Below are 11,349 nucleotides of genomic sequence, written 5' to 3'. Positions count from 1 at the left end.
TCCAGCAATCCGACCCCGAGTCGGACATCTTCGCCTCCGCAGCCCGACCCCGAGTCGGCAGCCCCTTGATCCAGCAATCCGACCCCGAGTCGGACATCTTCGGCTCCGCAGCCCGACCCCGAGTCGGCTGCCCCTTGATCCAGCAATCCGACCCCGAGTCGGACATCTTCGTCTCCGCAGCCCGACCCCGAGTCGGACATCTCTCGACAACGACAGGCTATTCCCCAGAGGCACGCCGCAGCCTCCTGCTCCACTACTCCCTGCAACGGTTGTATCTGGCGCTGCTCCACGATCCCCTGTAACAGCCGTACAAGGCGGAGCTCCACTACGCCCTGTCACGGCCGTACCCAGCGCTGCCCCACGACGCCCTGTAACGGCCGTGTCAGTGGCAGCTCCATCGTGCCCCACGATGACGAACCCCCCTGAAAGACCCCCCAGCCTGGTATATATGCGGCTGGGGGGAGAAGGGGGGGATAAGCAAGAACTTCCAGAGCATTCTCCTACTTGCTACTATTATCTCTCCTTCTCCTCCAATCTCCTCTGACTTGATCGTCGGAGGGCCCCCACTACCCCAGTGGTGGTGCGAGGCTTGCTTGCAGGTTTCCCAGTGGAAAGTGGAGCGCAATCAACACCAACCAAGGCAACCCAAACGGAACCCCGTTCACACCGCTGTGCCAATCGTTCTCGGTTTGGACCACCAGCAACAGTTGGCGCTAGAGGAAGGGCCCGAATCTCAGAGCGATCGTAATGGCACGGCGAGGTGGTCGTGGAGCTTCCAATGCCTCCGGTCGCGGGGCCTCTCGCGCCTCCGGCCGGGAGGCCGCTGCGTCTCCAACACATTCTCAGCAACACTCCACCGTTCCACCCCCCATTCAGATGGTCGAAGCCGCTCAGTTCGACCAGTTAGCCCAGCAGGTTCGCACCCTCGCGGAGGCAGTGCAGAACCTGCAGGGTGTGATGTCTCGGGCGCCGCAGCGGGCCCAGGAGCCGCTGCTCCCTGAGCGCTCACCTGTCCTCCTCAACCCGCGCTCCTTCCTCTCCCATGGGGAGGAGCGCCGGCGCGAGGAAGATTCTCGAGCACGGTCCATTCTGCCGGGACCTTCCCATCGGAGCTGCGCGGGGTACGAGAGGCGGGCCCGGGCGCGTTCCCAGACCCCCCAGTCCTCAAGGAACCCGCGCTCCAGTCGGTCCCCCTCTCGGTGCACCTTGTCTCCCACCCATCGGTCGCGCTCCCTGGACCGGCGGGTGGACGATCTCCACCGACAACTCCAGGTCCTGAAGGGCCACTCCAAAGATCCCTTCGCCGACTTGGAGATCTCCTCCCAGCCGGCGCTTGCCTCGAGGATCCTGCGGACCCCGAATCCGCCGGGGTTTAAAATGCCGGCGATCGAGCCCTATGACGGGGCGGCGGACCCGCGGGATTACGTCGAGAGTTTCAGGACCCTTATGCTCCTCCACGGAGCATCAGATCCTCTCCTCTGCAAGGCCTTCCCGGCGACCCTCCGTGGCCCGGCAAGGGCGTGGTTCGCCGGCTTGGAGGCTAACTCAATCCAGTCCTTCGACCAGTTTACTCGCCTCTTCATCACCCATTTCGCCGTCAGTAGCCGGCGGCGACTGGTCTCCGACTCCCTCTTTGATGTCCGGCAAAACGAGGGAGAAAGCTTGCGGGATTATCTTACCCGCTTCAACAAGGCTACGCTGGAAGTCCGGAACCTGAGCCAGGAAGTGGCTCTTTCAGCCCTGAAGCGTGGCTTCCGGAAGGGCAGACTCACCTTCTCCCTGGACAAACGCCTGCCGCGGAGCTTCCCGGAGCTGTTGTCCCGGGCGAACCAGTATGCGGACGCCGAGGAGGCGGCCGCCCACCGGAGCAAGGAGGCCGCCGAGATCCCTCCAAAGCTCGGGAAGAAAAGGCGAAAAGAGGCATGCCAGAGGAGGAGCCCGACGCCTCAACGTCGGCGCAGAAGCCTGTCGCCGGCGAGGAACCACGGCGCCCTACGCCCTCGTTCTCCGCCCCGACGTTTCAACCGGTACACTCCTCTCCTGACTCCCCGGGCCCAGATCCTCATGGAAATCAAGGGGCGGGAGGACCTCCCGGTCCCGAGACAGATGAAGAAGATTCCTGGGAGGAGGCCCTCTCGGGCGTACTGTGAGTACCACCGGGACCACGGCCACGACACCGAAGACTGCTTCCAGCTTCGGGACGAGATCGAGGCTCTCATCCGCCGAGGGCGTCTCGGTCGATATGTGAACGACCGACGTCCCCCCGCAGACCCGCGTCCGGCCGATCCAGCCCCTCAGGAGCCTCGGGAGCAGAATCGACCTGTCGCGGGCGTGATCCACACTATCACTGGGGGCTGCCCCCGGCCCGAGAGGAATGCAGGGGGCTCGACTGAAGTGTCAGGGGCAGCCGTTGCAAAGAGGCAGAGGGTCGGTAATGTAATCACTTTTTGTGATGAAGATGTAAAGGGGGTTCAGACCCCCCACGATGACGCCATGGTGATCTCCCTCACTATGGCAAACTATAATGTAAGGCGTGTTCTTGTGGATAGTGGAAGCTCAGTTGATGGCACGGAAGCCGTTGTCCCCGTGGAGCTCGGACTCCCCTCGCCTCGGGTGGCCGCGCACCGACCCGAGGCCAATTCGGAGCAACTCCGAGGGAACCTGGATCTCTTGGAAGAAGCGAGGGAAATGGCGCAGGTTCGGATGGCGATGTATCAGCGGAGGGTGGCCCGATATTACAACTCCAAGGTCCGACCGAAGCTTTTCAGAATCGGAGATCTGGTGCTAAGGCGAGCTAAAGCATCTCAACCTGCGGAAGGTGGGAAGCTAGCGCCAAATTGGGAAGGCCCGTATAGGGTTCGCTGGGTAAACCGACCTGGCTCCTACCAGTTGGAGGCCCTAGATGGTCGAAAAATTCCAAGGAGCTGGAATTCCGCTAACCTGCGGGTGTATTACCAGTAAAACGACAATGCCAGAAAGACAGTTCGAAAATGTATAACACTTTTCATTTCAATAATTTTTGGTTACAACGGCGTGCTCGTGTGATTACAAGGAATTCCCAGAGGGAAATTAGGGTGTAAAGAAAGTAAAGAAGAGGTGGAGACTCCGAGGAGCTGGAGATCTGGGATCCCGAAACCTCCATCCGAAGCGGCTGCAATCCCACCGGAAGTGGGTGCTTCCAACCGGAGGCGCCATCGACGTCTCACGAAAAAGACGAAGAGCCAGCGCGGATGAAGAAGAAGCGGACGAAGGAGAAGTCCACACTGCTCCTACCCAGAGGCGCCATCCACGCCTCACGAAAAAGACGAGGAGCCGCCGCAGACGAAGCTCCCGCTGCCTCCAGGGGAACGCCACCTCCAAGGGATATTCCGGTCCTCCCCAGTGTTAGGGGAGAGAAGGAATACAAGGGAGAAGAGCATATGGAGGCGCGGTCCCGGATCAAGCGCCTGGTGCGGAGCTCAATCGGGAGGCCGAACTTCAAGGAGGGGAGACGTGATCCCGGATGAAACGCCTAGAGCGGAGTTCCGCCGGGGAGAACCTCCTTGTTGATCCCAGATGAAACGGCTAGTTGGCGGAAGTCGCGAAGGGCGCGCCTCCCGTTCCTTCGGTAGGGGTCTCTCAACCATGCGCCGGAGAGGAGGCCCACGATCCATGGCAACCTGAACAGCTCCGGCTTGGCAGGCTCCATCGCACCTGCACCTATATTTATAGCCAAACTGCGGCCCCCCGGTCGTTCCGATGCGGGTGGCTCCAATAAATGCGGGCGCATTGAATCCGGAGCCGATCCGGCTCTCGAGGCGTATCTTCCCGCGATTTTCTAAGCGTTATTCTCTTTAATCGCATTCTTTGTGCAGGACACTCCGGGTGGCCTGTACCCCTAGGTCCACATATCTCCGCTCGCGCCCAGGCCGCATCCGCCTCGAAGAACGCGCGTATCGCGGCCGCTTAACTGACACTCCTCGCAAGCAGCAACTGGCGATCCGATTTCCCAGGTAACCCCTCAATTAGCATTTAATGCCCATCTGGTGTTCCCCAGGCGACGCTTGAGAGGAGGAGAAACACGATCGCAGCTGGCCACGGAGAAATCCCGTCGGGCGGCAAGCGACAGGCGCACGACCAGCGAGCGGAATTTTCCGAGGCTCGGCCCTCGGATGCCAGGCTACCCGATGATCATCCCGGGAGCAGACTAGCCTGAAGCCCCGACCGGTCGCCTCGGCTTGCGCCAGCCTTGGCCGACCAACGAGCGGAATTTTCCGAGGCTCGGCCCTCGGATGCCAGGCTAACCCGACGATCATCCCGGGAGCAGACTAGCCTGAAGCCCCGATCGGTCGCCTCGGCTTGCGCCAGCCTTGGCCGACCAACGAGCGGAATTTTCTGAGGCCTGACAACCCTCAGATGCCAGGCTGACCCGATGATCATCCCGGGAGCAGACTAGCCTGAAGCCCCGACCGGTCGCCTCGGCTTGCGCCAGCCTTGGCCGACCAACGAGCGGAATTTCCCGAGGCTCGGCCCTCGGATGCCAGGCTAACCCGATGATCATCCCGGGAGCAGACTAGCCTGAAGCCCCGACCGGTCGCCTTGGCTTGCGCCAGCCTTGGCCGACCAACGAGCGGAATCTCCCGAGGCTCGGCCCTCGGATGCCAGGCTAACCCGATGGTCATCCCGGGAGCAGACTAGCCTGAAGCCCCGACCGGTCGCCTCGGCTTGCGCCAGCCTTGGCCGACCAACGAGCGGAATTTTCTGAGGCCTAACCCTCGGATGCCTGGCTTAGCGCCGGAAGAAGTTCCTGAGGCCTAACCCTCGGATGCCTGGCTTAGCGCCGGAAGAAGTTCCTGAGGCCTAACCCTCGGATGCCTGGCTTAGCGCCGGAAAAAGTTCCTGAGGCCTAACCCTCGGATGCCTGGCTTAGCGCCGGAAGAATTTCCTGAGGCCTAACCCTCGGATGCCTGGCCTAGCGCCGGAAGAGTTTCCTGAGGCCTAACCCTCGGATGCCTGGCTTAGCGCCGGAAGAAGTTCCTGAGGCCTAACCCTCGGATGCCTAGCGTAGCGCCGGAAGAAGTTCCTGAGGCCTAACCCTCGGATGCCTGGCCTAGCACCGGAAGAAGTTCCTGAGGCCTAACCCTCGGATGCCTGGCCTAGCGCCGGAAGAAGTTCCTGAGGCCTAACCCTCGGATGCCTGGCCTAGCGCCAGAAAAATTTCCTGAGGCCTAACCCTCGGATGCCTGGCTTAGCGCCGGAAGAAGTTCCTGAGGCCTAACCCTCGGATGCCTGGCCTAGCGCCAGAAAAATTTCCTGAGGCCTAACCCTCGGATGCCTGGCTTAGCGCCGGAAGAAGTTCCTGAGGCCTAACCCTCGGATGCCTGGCCTAGCGCCAGAAAAATTTCCTGAGGCCTAACCCTCGGATGCCTGGCTTAGCGCCGGAAGAAGTTCCTGAGGCCTAACCCTCGGACGCCTGGCTTAGCGCCGGAAGAATTTCCTGAGGCCTAACCCTCAGATACCTGGCCTAGCGCCAGAAGAATTTCAAGAGTCGGGAGTCAGCGAGACGCTACCAAGAGTTAAAAAGAAGAAGGACGAAAGTGAAATGAAGAAACTCTATTTGCATTAACTTTCATTGTTTCAAGGCCGAGACCCATACAACTTGGCAAAACGCCAACACACAAAGAAAAGAACAAAAATACAGAAGGTCAGCTTGGAGGAACCCCCGGGTCGGGAACGCCGGGCACGTCCGCAGGGGGTAGGGAGACGGTTGGAGAAGCAGCAGGCAATGGCGCCGGAGGGGAGTCGAGAAGGGAGATCCCACTCAGGTCAATTTCGGGGTACTTAGCCGACACCCTTGCCAGGCCTTCCTCGAAGCCTAAGACAAAGGAGTCGGACCCCGCGTCCGACATGTCACGGACGAACTCGTCAGACTGACGATAGGCCTGTACCGCCTCCGACATATCACGGGTGAACTCGGCGGACTGACGATAAGCCTGTACCGCCTGACGCCCGATCTCCGCACTCTTCTCGGCCAGCGCCGCCTCTGCCCGCTCCATAATCTGAGCCTTCGCCTCCAAGACCTTCGCCACAATCCGGTCATCCGCCTCGGAGGAGACCCTCAGCAGATCAGCCTGAGCCTCCTTGTGCTTCGCCTCGGCAGCAATGCGAGCAGCCTCAGCCTCCTCCAGGCGCGAATGAAGCTCCTGGTCGCTCGCGCGGAACTTCTCCAAGGCCGACTCCAATTCGCCCAGCTTGGCTTCAAGAGACCGGGTTCGGTTGCGGGCGTTGTCGGCTGACCGCTGGGCCTTCTCCCACCTCTCCCGGTAGTCGGCAGCCTTCCGGGACTGCTTCTCGGCCCGCTCCTCGTCACCTTCGAGAAGCAACTGTTGGAGGCTCAGGAGCAACTCAAGGTTGCCTCGGGTCTCGAGGGCGAGATCAAGAAGGCGGAGGAGCTCGAAGCGCGCGCGCCTCTCCGAGGGATGGCGGCAATCACGAAGCATCACTCCCTTCACCCGTTCCCCTTCTGGTTCCAGGCTCGGAAGTGGGGGGCTACTGTTATGGGAAAACTTAGCCACCATGCCCCACGTGACCGGCACGCGCGCCCAGGAAGACTACGGCAGTCCCTTGATCCAGCAATCCGACCCCGAGTCGGACATCTTCGGCTCCGCAGCCCGACCCCGAGTCGGCTGCCCCTTGATCCAGCAATCCGACCCCGAGTCGGACATCTTCGCCTCCGCAGCCCGACCCCGAGTCGGCAGCCCCTTGATCCAGCAATCCGACCCCGAGTCGGACATCTTCGGCTCCGCAGCCCGACCCCGAGTCGGCTGCCCCTTGATCCAGCAATCCGACCCCGAGTCGGACATCTTCGTCTCCGCAGCCCGACCCCGAGTCGGACATCTCTCGACAACGACAGGCTATTCCCCAGAGGCACGCCGCAGCCTCCTGCTCCACTACTCCCTGCAATGGTTGTATCTGGCGCTGCTCCACGATCCCCTGTAACAGCCGTACAAGGCGGAGCTCCACTACGCCCTGTCACGGCCGTACCCAGCGCTGCCCCACGACGCCCTGTAACGGCCGTGTCAGTGGCAGCTCCATCGTGCCCCACGATGACGAACCCCCCTGAAAGACCCCCCAGCCTGGTATATATGCGGCTGGGGGGAGAAGGGGGGGGGTAAGCAAGAACTTCCAGAGCATTCTCCTACTTGCTACTATTATCTCTCCTTCTCCTCCAATCTCCTCTGACTTGATCGTCGGAGGGCCCCCACTACCCCAGTGGTGGTGCGAGGCTTGCTTGCAGGTTTTCCAGTGGAAAGTGGAGCGCAATCAACACCAACCAAGGCAACCCAAACGGAACCCCGTTCACACCGCTGTGCCAATCGTTCTCGGTTTGGACCACCAGCAACAGTAGTCATTGTCAATATTGTCGCAATAACAGCAATATGTAAAAACTTGTCGAACCAATAATTAAATAGTAGAACTTTTTTATTAGCTCGAACAGTAACTTCTTTGCTGGTTATTTCTTTTTGATGTGTATATCAAAATCGATGATGTTTTGCAAGATTTTTTCTTAGCATTGACTCTACGATCACAGTGTCGAGATTTCAAATGTCCAGCTTATCTGAACGAATATCTGGTTGCCAGTTATAATCGCGGCTTACCAAAACATCAGCCGTTACCTACACACCTATAAAATTAGCAGTAAAGCTTTGGTTATATTTACATATATCCACTTGAGCAGTTTCAAGTATTTTCATATAATTGGCTTTTATACATGAAATCAAATCTTCATGTATAGAGTCGTTTAATAGTTTAAACTTTGGAGTATCTTCAAAATCAATTGATACACTAAAAACTTGTCAAGTACCAAAGCATAACATGAATCATCTCCACTAAGCATCTCTTTTTCCTGTTTGATCATTAAAACTACTTCAAAATTAATTAGCTTTTCAACCTCATTGCTAACTAAATCTCTATAAGAAATAACCACATCTTAGATAGCTTTGATATAAAACGCTTTTGCATTATTTGATTCCTTAGTATGGGTAGCATCCTTTGACTCTTCTTAAGCAATTTTAGAATCAATTGGTTCTTTAATCAGGATCTCCTTTAAACTTGATACAATATCCACCTAATCAAGCTCCTTTTGCTCCAAATTTTCTTCCAGACCTAATTGATCCTCAAGTTAATCAATTTTACTATGCTTTAAGTCCTCCAAACTTGAACCAGTCTCTACTTTAAATCTTATTTTTGGAACCAATTCTACTTTTTTTGGATTTTTAAGCCTGAACCAAAATCCACTCTTTAGGCAACTTTTGTTTCAGATGTCTCACCTTACTAGAACTTGAGTGGACGACTGCAAGAATATTCCACACTTTCTTTGGCTCTTATATTCCTAAATATGGAGATAATTTTCTCTATCAACTAAAACTTGAATAATCCACATCACCTTTTTTGATTTTTTATATTCTACTTTCTTCTCGCATCATCATCGTTAAGAGTATCTGTTGGCATCATCTTTGACTCATCCAAGATATCACATAAATCTTGTCCAATCAAATAAGATTTGATAAATAGCCTTTTATATTGGATAATAGGTATTGTTCAACTTGCAGAAAGAAGCGATAGTAGCAAAAGCAACAATATTAATGTTGATGAGGTCAGGCATATTGAATCCATTGATAAAGAAAATAGTAGCATTAGCCATAATGATTCACCTCTTGAATCATTAAACAAGAGTCCACATGTTTGTACCACTGAACAATGAATTATTGAAAGTGCTTCAACCATGCCGAGCTACGAATACACAAACCACCAATAATCAAGTCACTACTCCAAAAACTATGCTTCGAATAAATCTGATAGAAGTTGCAAACCGCTCGACCAACCTTGCTCTGATACCATATAGAATGGCATACTAACGAAGTAGATCAATTATGCCGACCCAAGATCTAAAACAAACACAAAAAACTACAAAAGAGACACTAGAAGAAAATTATTAGGAGAGAGAAAAATATTTAATTAAAAAAATTGAGCCACATAAAAAGATTCTCTCATACTCCTCACTAAGAAGGACAACTCTCACTTTCTCCTTCTCTCTCTTTTCTCATGTCACACTAAAGGAAACAGCAATGATCTCTTTAAATAGAGCATCAATGGGTGAGATGTTTGAATCCTACGCAAATTTAAAAACCGACATCTACTAAAAGATAAGACTAGATAACTACTCTAGAAGAAATAATTAAGTAGAATAAAATTAAGAATAGAATTCTAAAGTCATTAAAATTAATGACCAACTAAACAAGAATCTTAATAGGATTAGGACTTGGCAATGGATCTCAATAGGGTACAGGATGGCAGCATAGGTAGAGAGGTGTCGGTCCCCGGCGTAGGCGGGGGTGGGCGGTGGAGAGAAAGGGAGACCGCGCTAGGGATGCCTAGAAGGGGACATGGTCTATGTCTCATTGTTTTTTTTTTAATTTTTTATTTAGTAGGTATTGCGGCTCCACATGCAAGATTTTTATATGATCTACAGTTGAGTTGGTAGGCTAGATCTAACTAACAAATTTTCATGGACAGAAAAAATTAAATCCTACACTACATACATCATGTCAACTATACACCACGTCAACGGTGCACCACACCAATCAGATTTCTCATTTTTGTGGCACCATTCATCATGAGCTCCACGGATATTATGGATTCCTGTGATGCACTCTTGACATGGTGTATGTGGTGTACGGTATAATTTCTTTTTGGATGGATCATGCCCTCTAGTTCGGCTTTGGATTTCTATATATTTTTGCAAGGTCTAAAATCTATATCTTTGTAAAGAGATTTCATGTGTCATCTCTGGTGAGTGCTACATGCATCCTACAGTGAGCACACGTGTCTAGTTGAGAAATGGGTCCGGATGCAAATCCGTTAGGTGGATCGGACCCGCTCTCTGCTTGCGAGGTTAGCCCGTGATCACCTAAGAACCAAGTCCAGACCTAGATCCATCAAGCGGGTCAGACCCACTTTCCCTATGAGGAGTGAATGTGATGAGAGATGAGGGACCATGACCCTATACGCTCGAATGGGGGTCAATACGCCTCAACATGCCTCCCCACACTCTGTCATGTGCCCCCTCTCTCTATGTTAGGCCGAACGTGGCCGTGGTCCCATCAGCATGGTGAGGAATACGGGAAGCATGCTTGTTGCCTAACTCCCCCATTTCTTAGAGATGGCAATAAGTTGGGTATGGGTTGGGTCGACTAATATCCATACCTGTCCTGCAATTAAAAACCCTATATTCATTCCCGCTTCATACTTGTCTCGGGTCGAGTTGGGTCAGGTCAAATAGACAAGATAAGACAAGTAGGTTGGGTAAAGAACTCATCTCCTCCTTGTCACCTACTGTCATGCCAAGAAAACTAAATTTCTAACCTAAAACCCAAAACCTTAAACCTTAGGTCCAACACCGTCCTAAACTGTAAGGACCTGAAATTGGGCCCATTCTTGGGCCCAATGAACTGAAGTCGGCAATGAATGCCGACTTCAGTCTGTTCATCGTGGTCTTCCCACGATGAACACGCCGGCCGAACGGCCAGCGTGATCTCCGCAAGCCCCCCCCCCTCTTCCCTCTTCCCCTCTTCCCTCTCCCTCTCTCTCTCTCTCTCTCCCTCTCTTTCTCTTCTCTGAGAACCCATCCCTTCCTCTTCTTTTTCTCCTCTTTTGAGAAGATCGCCGGAGCCCCGTCATCGCCGGAGCCGCCATCGCCGCCGGAGAAACACTCGTCGACGACCGGAGGTGAGCAAGACAACGTAGGCCTATTTTTTTTGGATTTAAGGGGAGAGAAACGATGGGAATCAATGGGTTTTATTTCCCCTGTTTCGGGGAAGTTCCTTTTTGGGAGATTCGGCCGGCCGACGGCGGCCGGCCGGGGTCAATCCGGCCGAAATGGGTTCGGCCGGAGGTGGGTGAACGGGGGCCGGGCTTCCAGCCCTGGTCTCCCTCTCTTTCCTCCCTTTTCTTTCTCTCTCTCTCTCCTTCTTCTCTTCTTCTTCCCGTTCGGTGCCGCCTGTGAAGGTGGGGTAGCCGACGACGGCTGGCCGAGCGCCGCCGCCGAGGGCCACGGTCGGCCGCCGAGGGCCGACCGGAGCCACCAGCCACCACCCCCCCCCCCCTTCTTCCTTTCTTCCTCTTCTTCTCCTTCTTCTTCCTCTTCTCCTTCTTTTTCTTCTTCTTCTTCTTCTTCTTCTTCCGGCTGGGTGCTTGTCCTTGCTTTGATTTCCGTGCCTCAAGTGGGGATCAGACCATGAACCAGTTTAGATTATGAACCGGTTCCACCTAATCCTTATATTGGGTTTGATCTGAATTTGAGTGAATAGG

The sequence above is a fragment of the Phoenix dactylifera genome, chromosome 11 (assembly GCF_009389715.1).
Source record: "Phoenix dactylifera cultivar Barhee BC4 chromosome 11, palm_55x_up_171113_PBpolish2nd_filt_p, whole genome shotgun sequence".
Taxonomy (NCBI): Eukaryota; Viridiplantae; Streptophyta; class Magnoliopsida; order Arecales; family Arecaceae; genus Phoenix; species Phoenix dactylifera.
This window is presented reverse-complemented; position numbering follows the sequence as displayed.